The sequence below is a fragment of the Protopterus annectens genome, chromosome 9.part0 (genome assembly GCF_019279795.1).
Source record: "Protopterus annectens isolate FY-2018-M chromosome 9.part0, PAN1.0, whole genome shotgun sequence".
Taxonomy (NCBI): Eukaryota; Metazoa; Chordata; order Ceratodontiformes; family Protopteridae; genus Protopterus; species Protopterus annectens.
In genome coordinates this window covers 246246582-246262213 of record NC_056743.1, presented here as the reverse complement: position 1 = coordinate 246262213, position 15632 = coordinate 246246582, and the positions used below count along the sequence as shown (strand labels likewise).

The 15632-nt window shown below is 38.0% G+C and overlaps 1 protein-coding gene across 1 annotated transcript in view; it reads left to right on the top strand.

The window, feature by feature from the left end:
* Nucleotides 1-15632, top strand: part of MADD (MAP kinase activating death domain) — a 2427721-nt gene that overhangs the window by 795097 nt on the left and 1616992 nt on the right. The window lies entirely within an intron of this gene.

Genomic DNA, 15632 nt, shown 5'->3' with positions numbered 1-15632 from the left:
AACTGGGCATCACAGTGAACAACATATCTTAGCTCTCCCCCACCAAAGTCCTGAAGTTCATTGAATATGGTTTGCTGCAAGCCAGGCAGTACGTAATTACAGAATCAAGCCACATATCTGTTATCTCTCGTTTACCTCCAGCCCAGCTAGTTCTACAGCTCCTTGGTTCAGTGACAGCCAGCGTAACACTTATGCCACTAGAAAGAATTCACATGAGGGTTCTACAGTGGACACTTGAAGTGTAATGGTTGATAGTTTGGCACTCCATGAATTTTCATATTAAAATCACATAGATTTGTAGAGAGCAGTTAACCTGGTAGATTCACGCAGAAGTAGCCTGTCAGAGCCACTCTTTTACTCTTCTCTTACTCTAGGTCAGAGTGACCACAGCTTCTTCCCACCTGGGGTAGGGGGGTACTATTTGAGACGGACGGTTCAAGGCACATGGTCCCCTTCAGAGACTAGTCTTTACATTAATGTCCTAGAGATGAGAGCCTTCCTCTTAGCATTGTAGGCCCTTCAGGATGTTCATCCTCCAGGGATGATTGCTGTACAGACAGACATGTTGGTAGTGTGGTACATCAGCAAACTGAGGGGGGAGGTGCTCTTGCCTATTAGGTTGAGAAATATTGACAGTATGACAGTGGACGATCTCTTTGGCTGCATTCATCTGGCAGTGCATATTCTGGGAAGTTAAAGTAAATATCCTCTCTCCAAGCACAAAACTGTCAGTGAAAAGCAACAAAAGTAAGAGCACTGACAGTATCACAGCTGGGAAATTTATTACAAAAATAAAGAAAGAATCAAAACTAAGTTACAAAGAATAAATCCTTACAAAACAGTGGTAAGCGCTTTCAGGGATCTACCCCTTCATCAGACAACAGTTAAAAATCCCGTAATTCATTGAATACTGGAGGTTAGTCACATGATGTTTCAAAATTTCAGTTGTACCCAATAAGGACATAACAATTAGTGCATCAGTACATTTTAGCACAGTTATGCAATTAAAGAGACCATACACTAAAGAAATTATAAATAAGATAAATAAGAAAAGTGTATAACCTTGTATTGTGTATAACTATATATAATTTAATAAAAACCTGATAATTCTAGCGGCAGACAAGCCCCCAGGGTTGAATCAAATGGTGTCACTTGAACCTTTTTTAAAAGCTCGGCCTTTGAAACATTGATTCTCTTGAATTTTTAGATTTTTAATATGTTGCAATACATTTTCTATATAATTTTATACATTGTATTTTAGATTGTCTGATTATTTATTTTTATATATATTAGCATTTTATATTTCACATAAACATTTTTAATGTATGTATCTATATAAGCTGGATGAACTGGTATTGTATATTTATGTATATATATTTTTTATATGGATATATAGTGTTGTTGCTAGGATGATCAGGTTTTTATTGTATATATAGTTATACACCATACAAGGTTATACACATTTCTTTATCTTCGCTATAATTTCTTTAGTATATGGTCTCTTTAATTGCATAACTGCGCTAATATGTACCGATGCACTAATTGTTATGTCCTTATTGGGTACAACTGAAATTTTGAAACATCATGTGACTAACCTCCAGTATTTAATGAATTATGGGATTTTTAACTGTTGACTGATGAAGGGGTAGATCCCTGAAAGCGCTTACCACTGTTTTGTAAGGATTTATTCTTTGTAACTTTGTTTTGATTCTTTCCTTAATTTTTGTAATAAATTTCCCAGCTGTGGTACTGTCAGTGCTTTTACTTTTGTTGCATATTCTGGGAAGGTCCAGTGTACTAGCAGATGGGATGAGCATATTTGCTCTGCTACCTAACTGATGGTGTCTCAATCCTTCGGTGGCAAATAGGATATTTCATAAATGAGTCCAACCGTGCTGCAATCTCTTTGCTTCTCTTCACAATTTCAAATGCAGTAGGTATTTGCCCTCATCCCTGCAGAGTGCAAGTCACCGAGAGATTCTGTGATTTATAGTTAGCTCTCTGGTCTCCTTTATGTATATTCTCCTACTTCTCTCATTCCAAAGTTTCTACAGAAAGCATGCAAGTGGAAGAGCATAATAATCCTCATTGCTTCATTCTGGCCTTGACAAGTTTGTTTCCCCTTCCTTTGACGTCCTCTAGTATACCCTCCCTGAGCGCTGGATCCCTCTCCAGATCTCCTGTCTTACCTGCTCAGGCTACATAACCTGGACATACAGTCTCAGAAATTAATCACAAGAGTTCTCCACTTTTCAGTAATGGTTAGTCGGTCCAGGCTTTCTTCTCCAGTTCTAATCATTCATGCATCTTAGTAAGTTTGTTTTGCGAAGAAGGTGTTAAGAGCAGGTGGAAAAGATTGTATTTGGGCTCATGAGAGATCCCTTTTCGGCACCCATTCCAGCTATTCTCAAATTCATCACTTCCATTTTCCGTAGTGGTGCTAGTTATTCTGTAGTCAAAGCGCAACTGGCTGCAAATTCTATTTTTCATATAGACAAGTATCATTTCTCCTTGACCTCCCTAAGATTATATAAAGCATTCCTTAGAGTCACCTTTCTGCTCAGACCACCTGTTAAAGACCCTACTCCTGTTTTGGATTCAACAGGACTTCAGGCTGTGGCGCTTTTGAACCTTCCATGAAGGTTGATTTGAAATTCTTGTCTTGGAAAATCATTTTTCTAGTTGCTATTACATCGGCTAGGTGAGTATCTGAACTCCAGGCACTATCTTGCCACAGCCACCTTATCTAGCTTTTCATAAGAATAGTTTCCCCTTGGGCTAACCCTTCCTTTTTGCCTATGAGGCTTCAGAGTCGGCATTCAATCAATCCATCAGTTTACCAGTTTTCTTTCCAAAGTTGTCATACAATGGGGAATCTATGCATAATTTGTTGGGTGTGCACAGACAACTTGGATTCTACCTCCACAGAACTAAAGGTTTCAGAAAATCTGATTTATTTCTTTTTCAAAGGCTAAATTGGGTAATCTGTGTCAAAGGTGACTTTAGCCAGATGGTTCACCGAGTAATTTCTCATGCTTATAAGGAAAAGGGATTGACTTAACCAAGACCCCAAGCGCTCATTCCACCAGATCAGTTTCCACCTCATCCACCTTCTTGTCTAGAGCTTCACTAGATGACATTTGAGTAGCTGCTACTTGGTCTAATGCTCATACCATTATTGCTCATTACAAATTGGATATTTTGTCTAGGGATAGGGCGAAGTTTGACTCTGCTGTACTTCAGAATATCCCTCCATGAAGACCACCATTGTTTTTTTTTTTTTTTTTTTTTTTTTCCCTACCTGGGGCCTCTGTCCTATTTGTTGAGGAGCAGATGAAAAAAACATCAGGTAAAAAAGTTAGGTGTTCACCATAACAATATATCTGTGTTGTCTGTTTCCATCCTTCCTCAACCACCTTCCCCCCATTCCCCCTTGCAAGCTCCAGACCCTTCTCTCTCTTTTTTTTTTTCTGTAGAGCTTTGAGTATGGTTGTTGGTCTGCCTCATGTTCATACATATTTGCTTACTTAAGACATCTACATACAAGGGTCAGACTCGATCTGAGGTAATATAGGGCTTGGAAAGGATTATGGGTAAGGGGAGGAGTTTGAGCCTACGTAGCAAGTCTGATTTGAGGTTGGATCCGAAACCCTTTGTTTGAGGAAGAGTGCAGACAACACAGATGCATCATTTTTGTTGTTTATTTGATAGTGTCCAACTAGCTATCATTATACATCAAAAGTGCTTGACTTTTGTGAAAAAAAAGTTTTTTGCATGCTGGGAAGTTGTTTGCTTAGACCAAGATGATTTCAAAGTGGTGCCATTGTTTTGACTTGCATTGTGAAGTTTTTCCCCCCTTTTCCTTATTTAAACTTTTATCTCCTCAGGCTTTGTGTGGTATGCCATACCTCTCAACCTCTTTGATCAAGAAATCTGGACAAAGCCATAAATAAAAGTGAGGCAAAGGCCAAAAAATAGGGGCAATTTTAAATTTTGCTCTTAAAAACTTGATAAAGTTGATAGAATAACAGTATTTGCATTAGTATGAATTTTCTGAAGGGTATGAAGTCTGAAACTCAAATTTCTGTCATTGTTTAGCTTATGTCTTTAATGGTTTGCCACAAATTTGCCAGAAAACAATTTTATGGAAACCAAACCAAAAATGTGAGGTAAAAAATCTGGACATTCTGCGAAAATCTGTACAGTTGAAAGGTATGATGTAGATGCCTTTATTAAAACCAGGCAGACAGTCAAATTAGCTGTTTTTGATTGCTGCGGTCTACTTCCTCCTTTGTTACAGTGCTTTAGATTCCACATGGAATTGAGCCGAATGTTTGTCTGCCATGCCTGCCCCTTTTCCAGTAGTGATGATGGTGGAGTTTATGGTGAAGTCCTAAAGCAGTATTCTTGTAAGCAGTATGACCGGAACTGAAAGAAGGCAGACCACATACCTTGACATGGACAGTACCATGCAGTTCAATTTCTCATCAGTAAGTCCTTCAATTCCCTCCACCCAGACAGAGTTATCTGATGGAAGAGACTTTGATCTGGGCTCAGATGTGAAACAAGACCTCAGTTCAATGCAATTTTATTAAGCTCCTGAGTCATTTGCTTCAATGACAAGGGTTCTTGCAGTGTAGGAACTACTTAGTTTAGGTCAGAATTCTTTTACTTTTATAGTAAAGCTTTACTGATGATACTGTTCCACCATTTGGGTTTTTTCTGGGGTTTGCCCTGTAAGTATTTTTTCTACTGGTTAAAAGCTGCATTTATGCAGCTGCTTACATTCTGGTATAGTGTGGCGGTTTATGTTTCTGCAAATTCAGTGGAATTACACTGGCAAGCTTCAAATCCCCACCAAATCCAGTTATTTAAGAATAGGTGGTTTGCACAGGTACCTTGGGTGGAAGGGATCTGTGGTTTCAGTTTTATTTCAAAGGAGACTGCTTTATGGTCCGACCTAATGAGAATATAAGCAAGGGTGATGCTCCCATATTAGTAAGGACAAGATCCAAGATTATGTTCCCTATAGTGGTACTCTAATTGTTCAGGGCATTTGCATTGACAAAATCCAGGAATCTCTGTGCTTGTGCACTAGTGGTGTTGAAGGTTTCCCAGTCTATAGTCGGATGGTTTAGATCACCTAGGAATATGCAATTAGTAACTTTCCTGACCCAAAGCATTCAAGTTGCCCTTAAAAATAAATTTTGTAAATCGTAGGACAGTCTTGTGTTTCCAAGGATGAATACTTATGAACAGAGTTCAACCAAAAGATTGTTTTGAATAGCTCTTTATTTTTCTGTAAAGGTAGAGAGTTAATTGGAGAAAATTGGTCAGACAAGAAAGCTGAGATTTTGCCGATAGAATCTGCTTTTGTGAGATGCGGTTCTCTAAAACTGGAGAATACCCCACTGAAAATGATTGTAACCAAAAAGAAAAATTAAACTGTCTTCTTGTCAAAATGAAAAAGTGCAATTTTATATGTGTATATTACGTATCTGATGCACGAGTACACTTTTGTGTGTGTGAGATATATGTATACACACATGTAAATATATATATATATATATATATATATATATATATATATATACACACATACACACACACATTGTAAATATAAATATATATTCTATATGCATCAAAAAGGGAAAGCTAGCTGTACAAGAATGACTATACTTTATATCCCCACACTATTCACTAAAATAGTCCCTTGTCTCACCTTATTAGGATCCATGTCAAAGATCACTCTGAAGTCTTATTAAAAATAGGAAAAAGTTTGAGCTGGTATTGCTTGTTTAAACAATGGTTTATTAAGCTAAAATGAGATGAGCACATTCTCGCTTGTCAGAGCTTCATGTATGTGTATGTATGTGTGTATATATATATATATATATATATATGTATATGTATGTATGTATGTGTATATATATATATATATATATATATATATATATATATATATATATGTATATAATGAAATAGAGATGTATAAATGTGTGTGTGTATATATGTATATATATGTGTGTATATATATATATATATATATATATATATATATATATATATATATATATATATATGTATGTACATATATGTGTGTGTGTGTATGTGTGTATATATATATAAAAAACACACACAGATTGTTCATAGGTAGGAACAATCTGCCCTAGGGCATTTACAACAAAAGAAAGGCACACCAAATGAACCAATGCAGGTTCAAACTAAGAAAAATCAAATTCCGAACAACTGTGTTAGGTGAATAAAGGCGCAAGCACTGTAACACGAAGAATTTATTCCAACACCTCTCAGACTAAGCGCTTTCACCAGTGAAACTGGCTTCTTCAGAGTCATACATTACAATACAAAATGCTTAGACCAAGTTAATATACTCTCCACTCTTCTGCACTCAAACAATTAAAACTAATTAATTAATTAAACAATCAACTGATAAACTGAGTACAAATAAAAGAAACAGTACAATATTTAAACACTATAGACAACTATGTAAGAAATTGATACAAATAAATAATTCCGTTATATGTGTTGTATAAATAAAACAATTTTTTTAAAAATCACATACCCACATCTAAATGATGCTACTTAAATATTTCAATTGAGGTTTTAAGGAAATACATTCATTTAGTCCCGGACGCCTAGTGGCATTAAGCCTAAGCTGCCATTCTATCTCTGATCTTGCTACCCTATTTTGAATATCACATTTAATATTGGGTTTAACCCTATCTATAATAAAGAATAAAAATTTGTTGAAGTTAACACATACCTTAGTGTGTAAATAAAGTGCATTATGCTCATCCTTCCTTCTGATGGAACTAACGTGTTCACCTATTCTTTCAAACTTCGTGTAGTCATGCCCACATAAAATGTATCACATGACATACACGAAGCGATGTACACACAATTTCTAGTAGTACAATTACAAGCACCTGGACATGATATTGTACGTTTATAACCTACAACACATAAATATGCCCCTTCTGCTATAAATCTACATCCTTTGCATGAACCACATTTACTCATACGAGATCTTATATTGATTTTACCCTCTCTTTCAAGAATATTCTTCAAGTTTTTCCCTCTTCCATAGACAATCATCGGGACATCACCTAAAATCTCCCTGGTGTCACTGCATAGAAAATATTTCCACAGGTTCCTTAAACTGGAACACAATTCATTTGCTTTTTCATTGTATGTTAAAACAAATTTTGCTCTATTCATATTAGTGGCTACATTGTTGCTATCACTAATATTACCCCCTTCATAACCATTGCCTCTTAAAATAGGACTATAGCTGTTTTTTCTTTTCCTATATACTTCTTTTTTTATACTACGCAACATAGAAAGCGGGTATCCTCTTTCCAAAAACATACCAATCAATGTGTACATTTCCTTCCTAAACAGGTCATCGTTACTGATGAGCCTACATATCCGGACCATCTGGCCCTTAACTACTCCTTTCCTTTGATGTAAAGGATGACAACTTGTATAGTGCAACATCGAATTGGAGTAGCTGGGCTTTCTATATATCGTACTCACTAGTCCCTCATCTGTTTTATATACAGTAATGTCCAAGTAATTGACTACCTCCATAAAAACAGAATCAATGGCAGCTTTTGTTGACTATTTCTGTAAAAGGGCACTTATGGATGCTGCCCATATACTTAAAGATTCGTGGCATTGTTTAGAGAGACTTGGAGAGATTCAAGGTATTGAGAATGAAACTTTTGTTTTTTTAACCAGTGATGTGATCAATTTATTTTCTGTGATTCCGCATCAAATAGGGCTGGAATTGTTTTATGACAGTCTTTTGGCTAGTCCCAGTTTTGATAAGGATAGAATAGAAATATGTCACGATCTGATGGAATTTGTTTTACATAACAATTTTGTACAATTTGATGGGGAGACATACCGGCAGAAGACAGGGGTAGCGATGGGTGCTCGTTGTGCCCCTGTCTATGCCAATTTAGTTTTATTGGCATGGGAAAGACGTTACGTTTTTGATTCCAAATTTAAGAACAACATTCTTCTGTATAGCAGGTTTCTTGATGATCTGCTTATATTATGGAAAGGAGATGAAGAGAGTGTGATGGAATTTTTTACCTACATTAACAAAACCACAGAATTTCTTAGGTTCACCTACACATGGAATATGGAGGTAGTCAATTACTTGGACATTACTGTATATAAAATAGATGAGGGACTAGTGAGTACGATCTATAGAAAGCCCAGCTACTCCAATTCGATGTTGCACTATACAAGTTGTCATCCTTTACATCAAAGGAAAGGAGTAGTTAAGGGCCAGATGGTCCGGATATGTAGGCTCATCAGTAACGATGACCTGTTTAGGAAGGAAATGTACACATTGATTGGTATGTTTTTGGAAAGAGGATACCCGCTTTCTATGTTGCGTAGTATAAAAAAAGAAGTATATAGGAAAAGAAAAAACAGCTATAGTCCTATTTTAAGAGGCAATGGTTATGAAGGGGGTAATATTAGTGATAGCAACAATGTAGCCACTAATATGAATAGAGCAAAATTTGTTTTAACATACAATGAAAAAGCAAATGAATTGTGTTCCAGTTTAAGGAACCTGTGGAAATATTTTCTATGCAGTGACACCAGGGAGATTTTAGGTGATGTCCCGATGATAGTCTATGGAAGAGGGAAAAACTTGAAGAATATTCTTGAAAGAGAGGGTAAAATCAATATAAGATCTCGTATGAGTAAATGTGGTCATGCAAAGGATGTAGATTTATAGCAGAAGGGGCATATTTATGTGTTGTAGGTTATAAACGTACAATATCATGTCCAGGTGCTTGTAATTGTACTACTAGAAATTGTAGTACATCGCGTATGTCATGTGATGCATTTTATGTGGGCATGACTACACGAAGTTTGAAAGAAAGAATAGGTGAACACGTTAGTTCCATCAGAAGGAAGGATGAGCATAATGCACTTTATTTACACACTAAGGTATGTGTTAACTTCAACAAATTTCTATTCTTTATTATAGATAGGGTTAAACCCAATATTAAATGTGATATTCAAAATAGGGTAGCAAGATCAGAGATGGAATGGCAGCTTAGGCTTAATGCCACTAGGCGTCCGGGACTAAATGAATGTATTTCCTTAAAACCTCAATTGAAATATTTAAGTAGCATCATTTAGATGTGGGTATGTGATTTTTAAAAAAAAATGTTTTATTTATACAACACATATAACGGAATTATTTATTTGTATCAATTTCTTACATAGTTGTCTATAGTGTTTAAATATTGTACTGTTTCTTTTATTTGTACTCAGTTTATCAGTTGATTGTTTAATTAATTAGTTTTAATTGTTTGAGTGCAGAAGAGTGGAGAGTATATTAACTTGGTCTAAGCATTTTGTATTGTAATGTATGACTCTGAAGAAGCCAGTTTCACTGGTGAAAGCGCTTAGTCTGAGAGGTGTTGGAATAAATTCTTCGTGTTACAGTGCTTGTGCCTTTATTCACCTAACACAGTTGTTCGGAATTTGATTTTTCTAGGGCATTTACAAGCCTAGCCTGAGTGTATTTGGCTTTCGCCTTCCTATTAGATTACCCTACTGTTCCTCTGTATAGTAGGTCACAGAAGGTAGCCCTTTAAGATTAGTTTACTGTGCCTCTGTCGAGCAGGAACACAGAAGAGATCCCAGGGGTGAATTTGCGATTTCCCATCCACACGTCCAGATTTCGCTTGGAGGGTCATCGAGGGGCTATGTCTAACATGAATTGGTATTCTATTCCAGAGTGAGGGGAGCCTCTGGGAAATGAATCTGTCCCTCCAGCATGTCCTATTTATTTTTGTGCTGAGGTTTAAGTCCCTGGAGCGTGTAGTTCTAAGGGATTTGGATGTTTTGAGGTGGAGCATGTCCATTAATTCTGGGTTAGACATGGCTTTGTACATGAGGCATAGATCGCCTCTGAGTAGGCGGTAAGTAACTGAGTAGAGCTGGAGTTTCTTTAGTCGAGCTGCATAGGACATCTGTTTGTAGCCCATGATCCTCTTGGTGAGGTACTTTTGGGTCTCTCCAGTTGCTGCAGGTGTCTGGTAAGGTACATCCCAAAAGGGGCATTGTATTCAATTATGGGCCTGATGAGTGACGAGTAGAGGGGCACAATGACTTCTCTTGATCTAGATGCGAACCCTTTCGTGATAAGGTGGGCTATATAGAAGGTCTTTCTAACCACTTTGGCAATATGATTATCAAAGGAGAGATGACCATCTACATTGGTCCCCAAATCTCTAATTACTTCTTCTGTACTTAATGGGATTACCACCTATGTGGTAATTTGCTTTTCCCAAAGGGGATGACTATGCACTTTTTAGCATTTAGCTTGAGGCCGTGGTTCTGGCACCAAGCATCCGTCTCCGTGAGACCCTTTTGGAGGATGCTTGTGTCAGCTGGAGAGTCGATTATGACTCCCAGTTTGCAGTCATCTGCGAACTTTGTCAGTCATAGTACCCCCATGTTAGCTTGAACCTCAGAGAAGTATATACCGAATAAGAGAGGTCCCAGAACTGAGCCTTGTGGGATGCCACTTGTAACTGGTTCGGATTCGTACGTGGCACCTGCGATTCTGACCATGTGGGTTCTATCCCCGAGCCAGTTTGCAACCCATCTTGTGATATAGGGGTTGATATTTAAGCTGGTAAGCTTATTTATGATGCCCGAGTGGGGTATTGTGTCGAAGGCTTTTGCGAGGTCCAGGTAGGCTGTGTGGACTACCTTGCCCTCGTCTATGGTTTTGATAACTGTTTCAAAGAAATTAACTAGGTTTAAGAGGCAAGATCTGCCCTTAACAAAGCCGAATTGGGTAGGGTCCAGTGTCTGGAGGCTTCCATGATAATACGCTCCATAGCTTTACAGACCAGACTAGTCAGGCTTATGGGGCGATAGTTCCTGGGGTCCGTTGTGGTGCCACCTTTGTGGAGTGGGACCACCGTAGCTGTACGCCATTCTTTGGGTACATATCCTATAGTAAGGCTAAGTTTGAACAGTGACTTAATGTGAGGGTTCAGTTCTTATTGGAGCTCGTGTAAGACACAGCCTGGGACACCGTCCGGTCCCATAGATGCGGCATTTTTTGCTTTGGAGAGGGCAGCTTTCACCTGTGCATCTGTGATGTTAGGGAGGTTATATTCAGTTGGGATAGGCATTTGCTCCTTTGACGGGGAAGGGGGGGGGGGAAGTTAGCACTAAATATGTCTGCCAGGATGTTGGCTATGTCTGTAGGTTCGGTATATTTTGTAACGTTATGCAACAATTCAGAGCATATCTGAGAGTTTCCACCCATATTCCTGACATAACTAAAGAAGGCCTTGTGATTATCTTTAGTGTCTAGGGCAATTTTTCTTTCGAAACTGGCCTTTGATGAATTTGTGAGGGATCGTAGTTTCTTGCTAATACTGATCAGAGATGCCTTCCCTTTTTGGGATTTTGCTCTGTCATGTAGTAGCTTCCTCCTTCTGTTGTATAGCTTATTTATGGCTGGGGCCCACCAGACCAGTCTCCTGTTTTTGGAGGAGTGAGTCTTGGTTTTATTTGGAATAGCACAATCCATACATTCCTGCAGGTGCTCATAGAATGCAATTGTAAAGGATTCTGCAGATTGGGCTGTATTATCCTCTGGCTGGGGGGCTTTGAAGGATTCCACCTCAGTCTTGAAGTGTGAAGTTAGCTTTTGAGAAATTCTTTACAGTGATTTCCTTGGCTGGGGGTGGGGATGGGATATGGATGTCCAGGGAAATTAGTTTATGGCCTGATCTTACCAGTGAGGGGTTTACCTCTGGTGTGGAACATAGACTCCCCATGTTGGTGATGACCAGGTCCAATATGTTGTTCCCTCTTGTGGGAGTGGTGACCAGTTGTTCCATTGCGTTAGAGTTTATAAATTCAAGGAACCGTTGGGCGAGGGTGTTTGGGATTATAGTTTTCCCAGTCAATGTTTGGGTAGTTGAAGTCACGCAATAACATAGTGTTTGGAGAGACCTTTATATTCTCCAGTGTTCTCAGGAATGCCAAGTGGGATTCCTGTGAAAGGGAGGGTGATCTGTAGCAGGCTACAGACTGAAAGGCAGTTTTGCCCATTGTTAGTTGCACATGGATGGTTTCCGATGCTTCGTGCAGTGCCACTAACCTGGAGGTGTAGGTATCTTTGAATATAGATACTCCCCCTTCTTTTGTGCTTCGGTCCGAGTATTGGGGCCAAAAAGCATGGTATGAGTTATAACCTGGTAGTGCTGTGGTGCTCTCAGGAGCCTTGAACCAGGTTTCTGTTACTGCACAGACATCGATTTTCTCCATACTGAGGAGAGCCTCGAGTGCGTGCATCTTGAGGTTTAGACTTCTGGCATTGAGTAGCATTAACTTTAGTTTTTTTATCCTTGGGTTGTCTATGGAGGTGGGTTTGTCCTTTGAGCCTTGCTTAAAAAAGGCACTATGGGGGTGGCAAGAGCCTTGGCCAGTATACGAAAGCCTAAGGGTGACAGGTGTAAGCCGTCCCTAGCAAAGCAACGTGGCTTGTCGAGCATGTCATCCCAGGCTGACCGACACTGGATCCCCTTTGAATGACACCAATACTTTAGCCAATTGTTGAAACTGATCATTTTGTCTTTATACTGTGGCATCATTCTTGGTGAGGGCAAGATGCTACTTAGGGTCAGGGTGTGTGTATGTATATAGATATATATAGATATATATAGATATATATATGTATATCGTGTGTGTGTGTGTGTGTATATCGTGTGTGTAAATTTATATAACTGTGTAATCTCCCTCTGTCTCTTGTGTATATAGACACACACACACACGTATATGCACACACATGCACACACGTACATACATATGTGCAGGCTCTCTCTATGTATGTGTGTGTGTGTGTATATATATATATATATATATATATATATATATATATATATATATATATATATATATATATGTATACATATATATATATATATGTATACATATATATATATATATGTATACATATATATATATATATATATACATATATATATATGTATATGTATACATATATATATATGTATATGTATATATATATATGTATATGTATACATATATATATGTATATGTATACATATATATATATGTATATGTATACATATATATATATGTATATGTATACATATATATATATGTATATGTATACATATATATATATATATATATGTATACATATATATATATGTATATGTATACATATATATATATGTATATATATATATATATATATGTATATGTATACATATATATATGTATATGTATACATATATATATGTATATATATATATATATATATGTATATGTATACATATATATATATGTATATGTATACATATATATATGTATATGTATACATATATATATGTATATGTATACATATATATATGTATATGTATACATATATATATGTATATGTATACATATATATATATATATATATCTATACATACTAAAGAGGGAGAAAAGGACCTGTACCGATTGGCTAGACAGAGGGACCGAGCTAATAAAAATGTGCAGCAGGTAAGGGTGATAAAGGATAATGAGGGAAACTTACTCGCACGGGAAGAGTGTGTGTTGAGCAGATGGAAAGAGTACTTTGAAGGGCTGATGAATGAAGAGAATGAGAGGGAGAGAAGGTTGGATGATGTGCGGATGGTGGATCATAAAGTGCAGTGGATTAGCAAGGAGGAAGAAAGGATAGCTATGAAGAGGATGGAGAATGGAAAGGCTGTTGGTCCAGATGACATAACCTGTGGAAGCGTGGAGGTGTTTAGGTGAAATGGCAGTGGAGTTTTTAACTAGATTGTTTAATGAAATCTTGGAAAGTGAGTATGCCTGAGGAATGGAGAAAGTGTTTTGGTACCGATTTTTAAGAATAAGGGTCATGTCCAGAGCTGTAGTAACTACAGAGGGATTAAATTGATCAGTCACAACATGAAGTTATGGGAAAGAGTAGTGGAAGCTAGGATAAGAAGGGAGGTGATGATTAGTGATCAGCAGTATGGTTTCATGCCAGGAAAGAGAACTACAGATGCGATGTTTGCTCTGAGAGTGTTGATGGAGAAGTACAGAGAAGGTCAGAAGGAGTTGCATTGTGTCTTTGTGGACTTGGAGAAAGCATATGACAGGGTGCCTAGAGAGGAGTTGTGGTATTGTATGAGGAAGTCAGGAGTGTCTGAGAAGTATGTAAGAGTGGTACAGGATATGTACGAGGATAGTGTGACAGCAGTGAGGTCTGCGGTGGGAGTGACAGATGCATTTAAGGTGGAGGTGGGATTACATCAAGCATCAGCTCTGAGCGCTTTCTTATTTGCAATGGTAATGGACAGGTTGACACACGAGATCAGACAGGAGTCCCGTTGACCACGATGTTTGCAGATGACATTGTGATCTGTAGTGAGAGTAGGGAACAGGTGGAGGAGACCCTGGAGAGGTGGAGATGTGCTCTAGAGAGAAGAGGAATGAAGGTCAGCAGGACTAAGATGAAATATATGTGTGTGAATGAGAGGGAGGATAGAAGAATGGTGAAGATGCAAGGAGTGAAGGTGGATGAGTTTAAACTTGGGATCAACAGTTCTGAGTAATGGTGAGTGTGGAAGAATGGTGAAGAAGAGAGTACAGGCAGTATGGAGTGGGTGGAGAAGAGTTTCAGGAGTGATTTGTGACAGATGAGTACCAGTAAGAGTGAAAGGGAAGGTCTACAAGAGGGTAGTGAGACCAGCTATGTTATATGGGTTGGAGACTGTGGTATTCACAAAAAGGTAGGAGTCGGAGCTTGACATGGCAGAGTTGAAGATGTTAAGATTTGCACTGGGTGTGATGAGGATGGACAGGATTAGGAATAAGTATATTAGAAGGTCAGCCCAGGTTGGAAGGTCTGGAGACAAAGCCAGAGAGGCAAGATTACATTGGTTTGGATGTGTGCTGAGGAGGGACGCAGAGTATATTGGGAAAAAGATGCTAAGGATGAACCTGCCAGGTAACATGAAAAGAGGAAGGCCTAAGATAGGGTTTATGGATGTGGTGAGAGAGGGCATGCATGCAAGATGCAGAGGACAGGAAGAAATGGAAACAGTTGATCTGCTGTGGCGACCCCTAATGGTTTTATATATATATATATATATATATATATATATATATATATATATATATATATATATATATATATATATTGGTCGACATTATGCAGAGTGACACACTAGTACTCATGCACAGAGAATTAATTTTAGCTCATGCAAAATTTTAAAAAAGTAAAGCATTCCCCACACCCCCTAATTATATATTCTAGCTCCGAGATTGCATCACCCACAGAGAAAAGGTTGTATTCCCCTACCCGGGTATTTTCAAAATTGCACACCAGTCGATCATCTGTTTCGTTGACCAAATTGTGTTGATTAAACGGATGTCAGCCGAAGCACCGCTAGGCAAAGTTGAAGTTGATGCGTGTATATCCCCCCCCCCCACGTGTATGGGTATGTGCACACACACACACACACCTCTCAATCTTAATATCTTAGGTTAAATAATCTGGAAAATAATAGGGGGACAAAGACCCA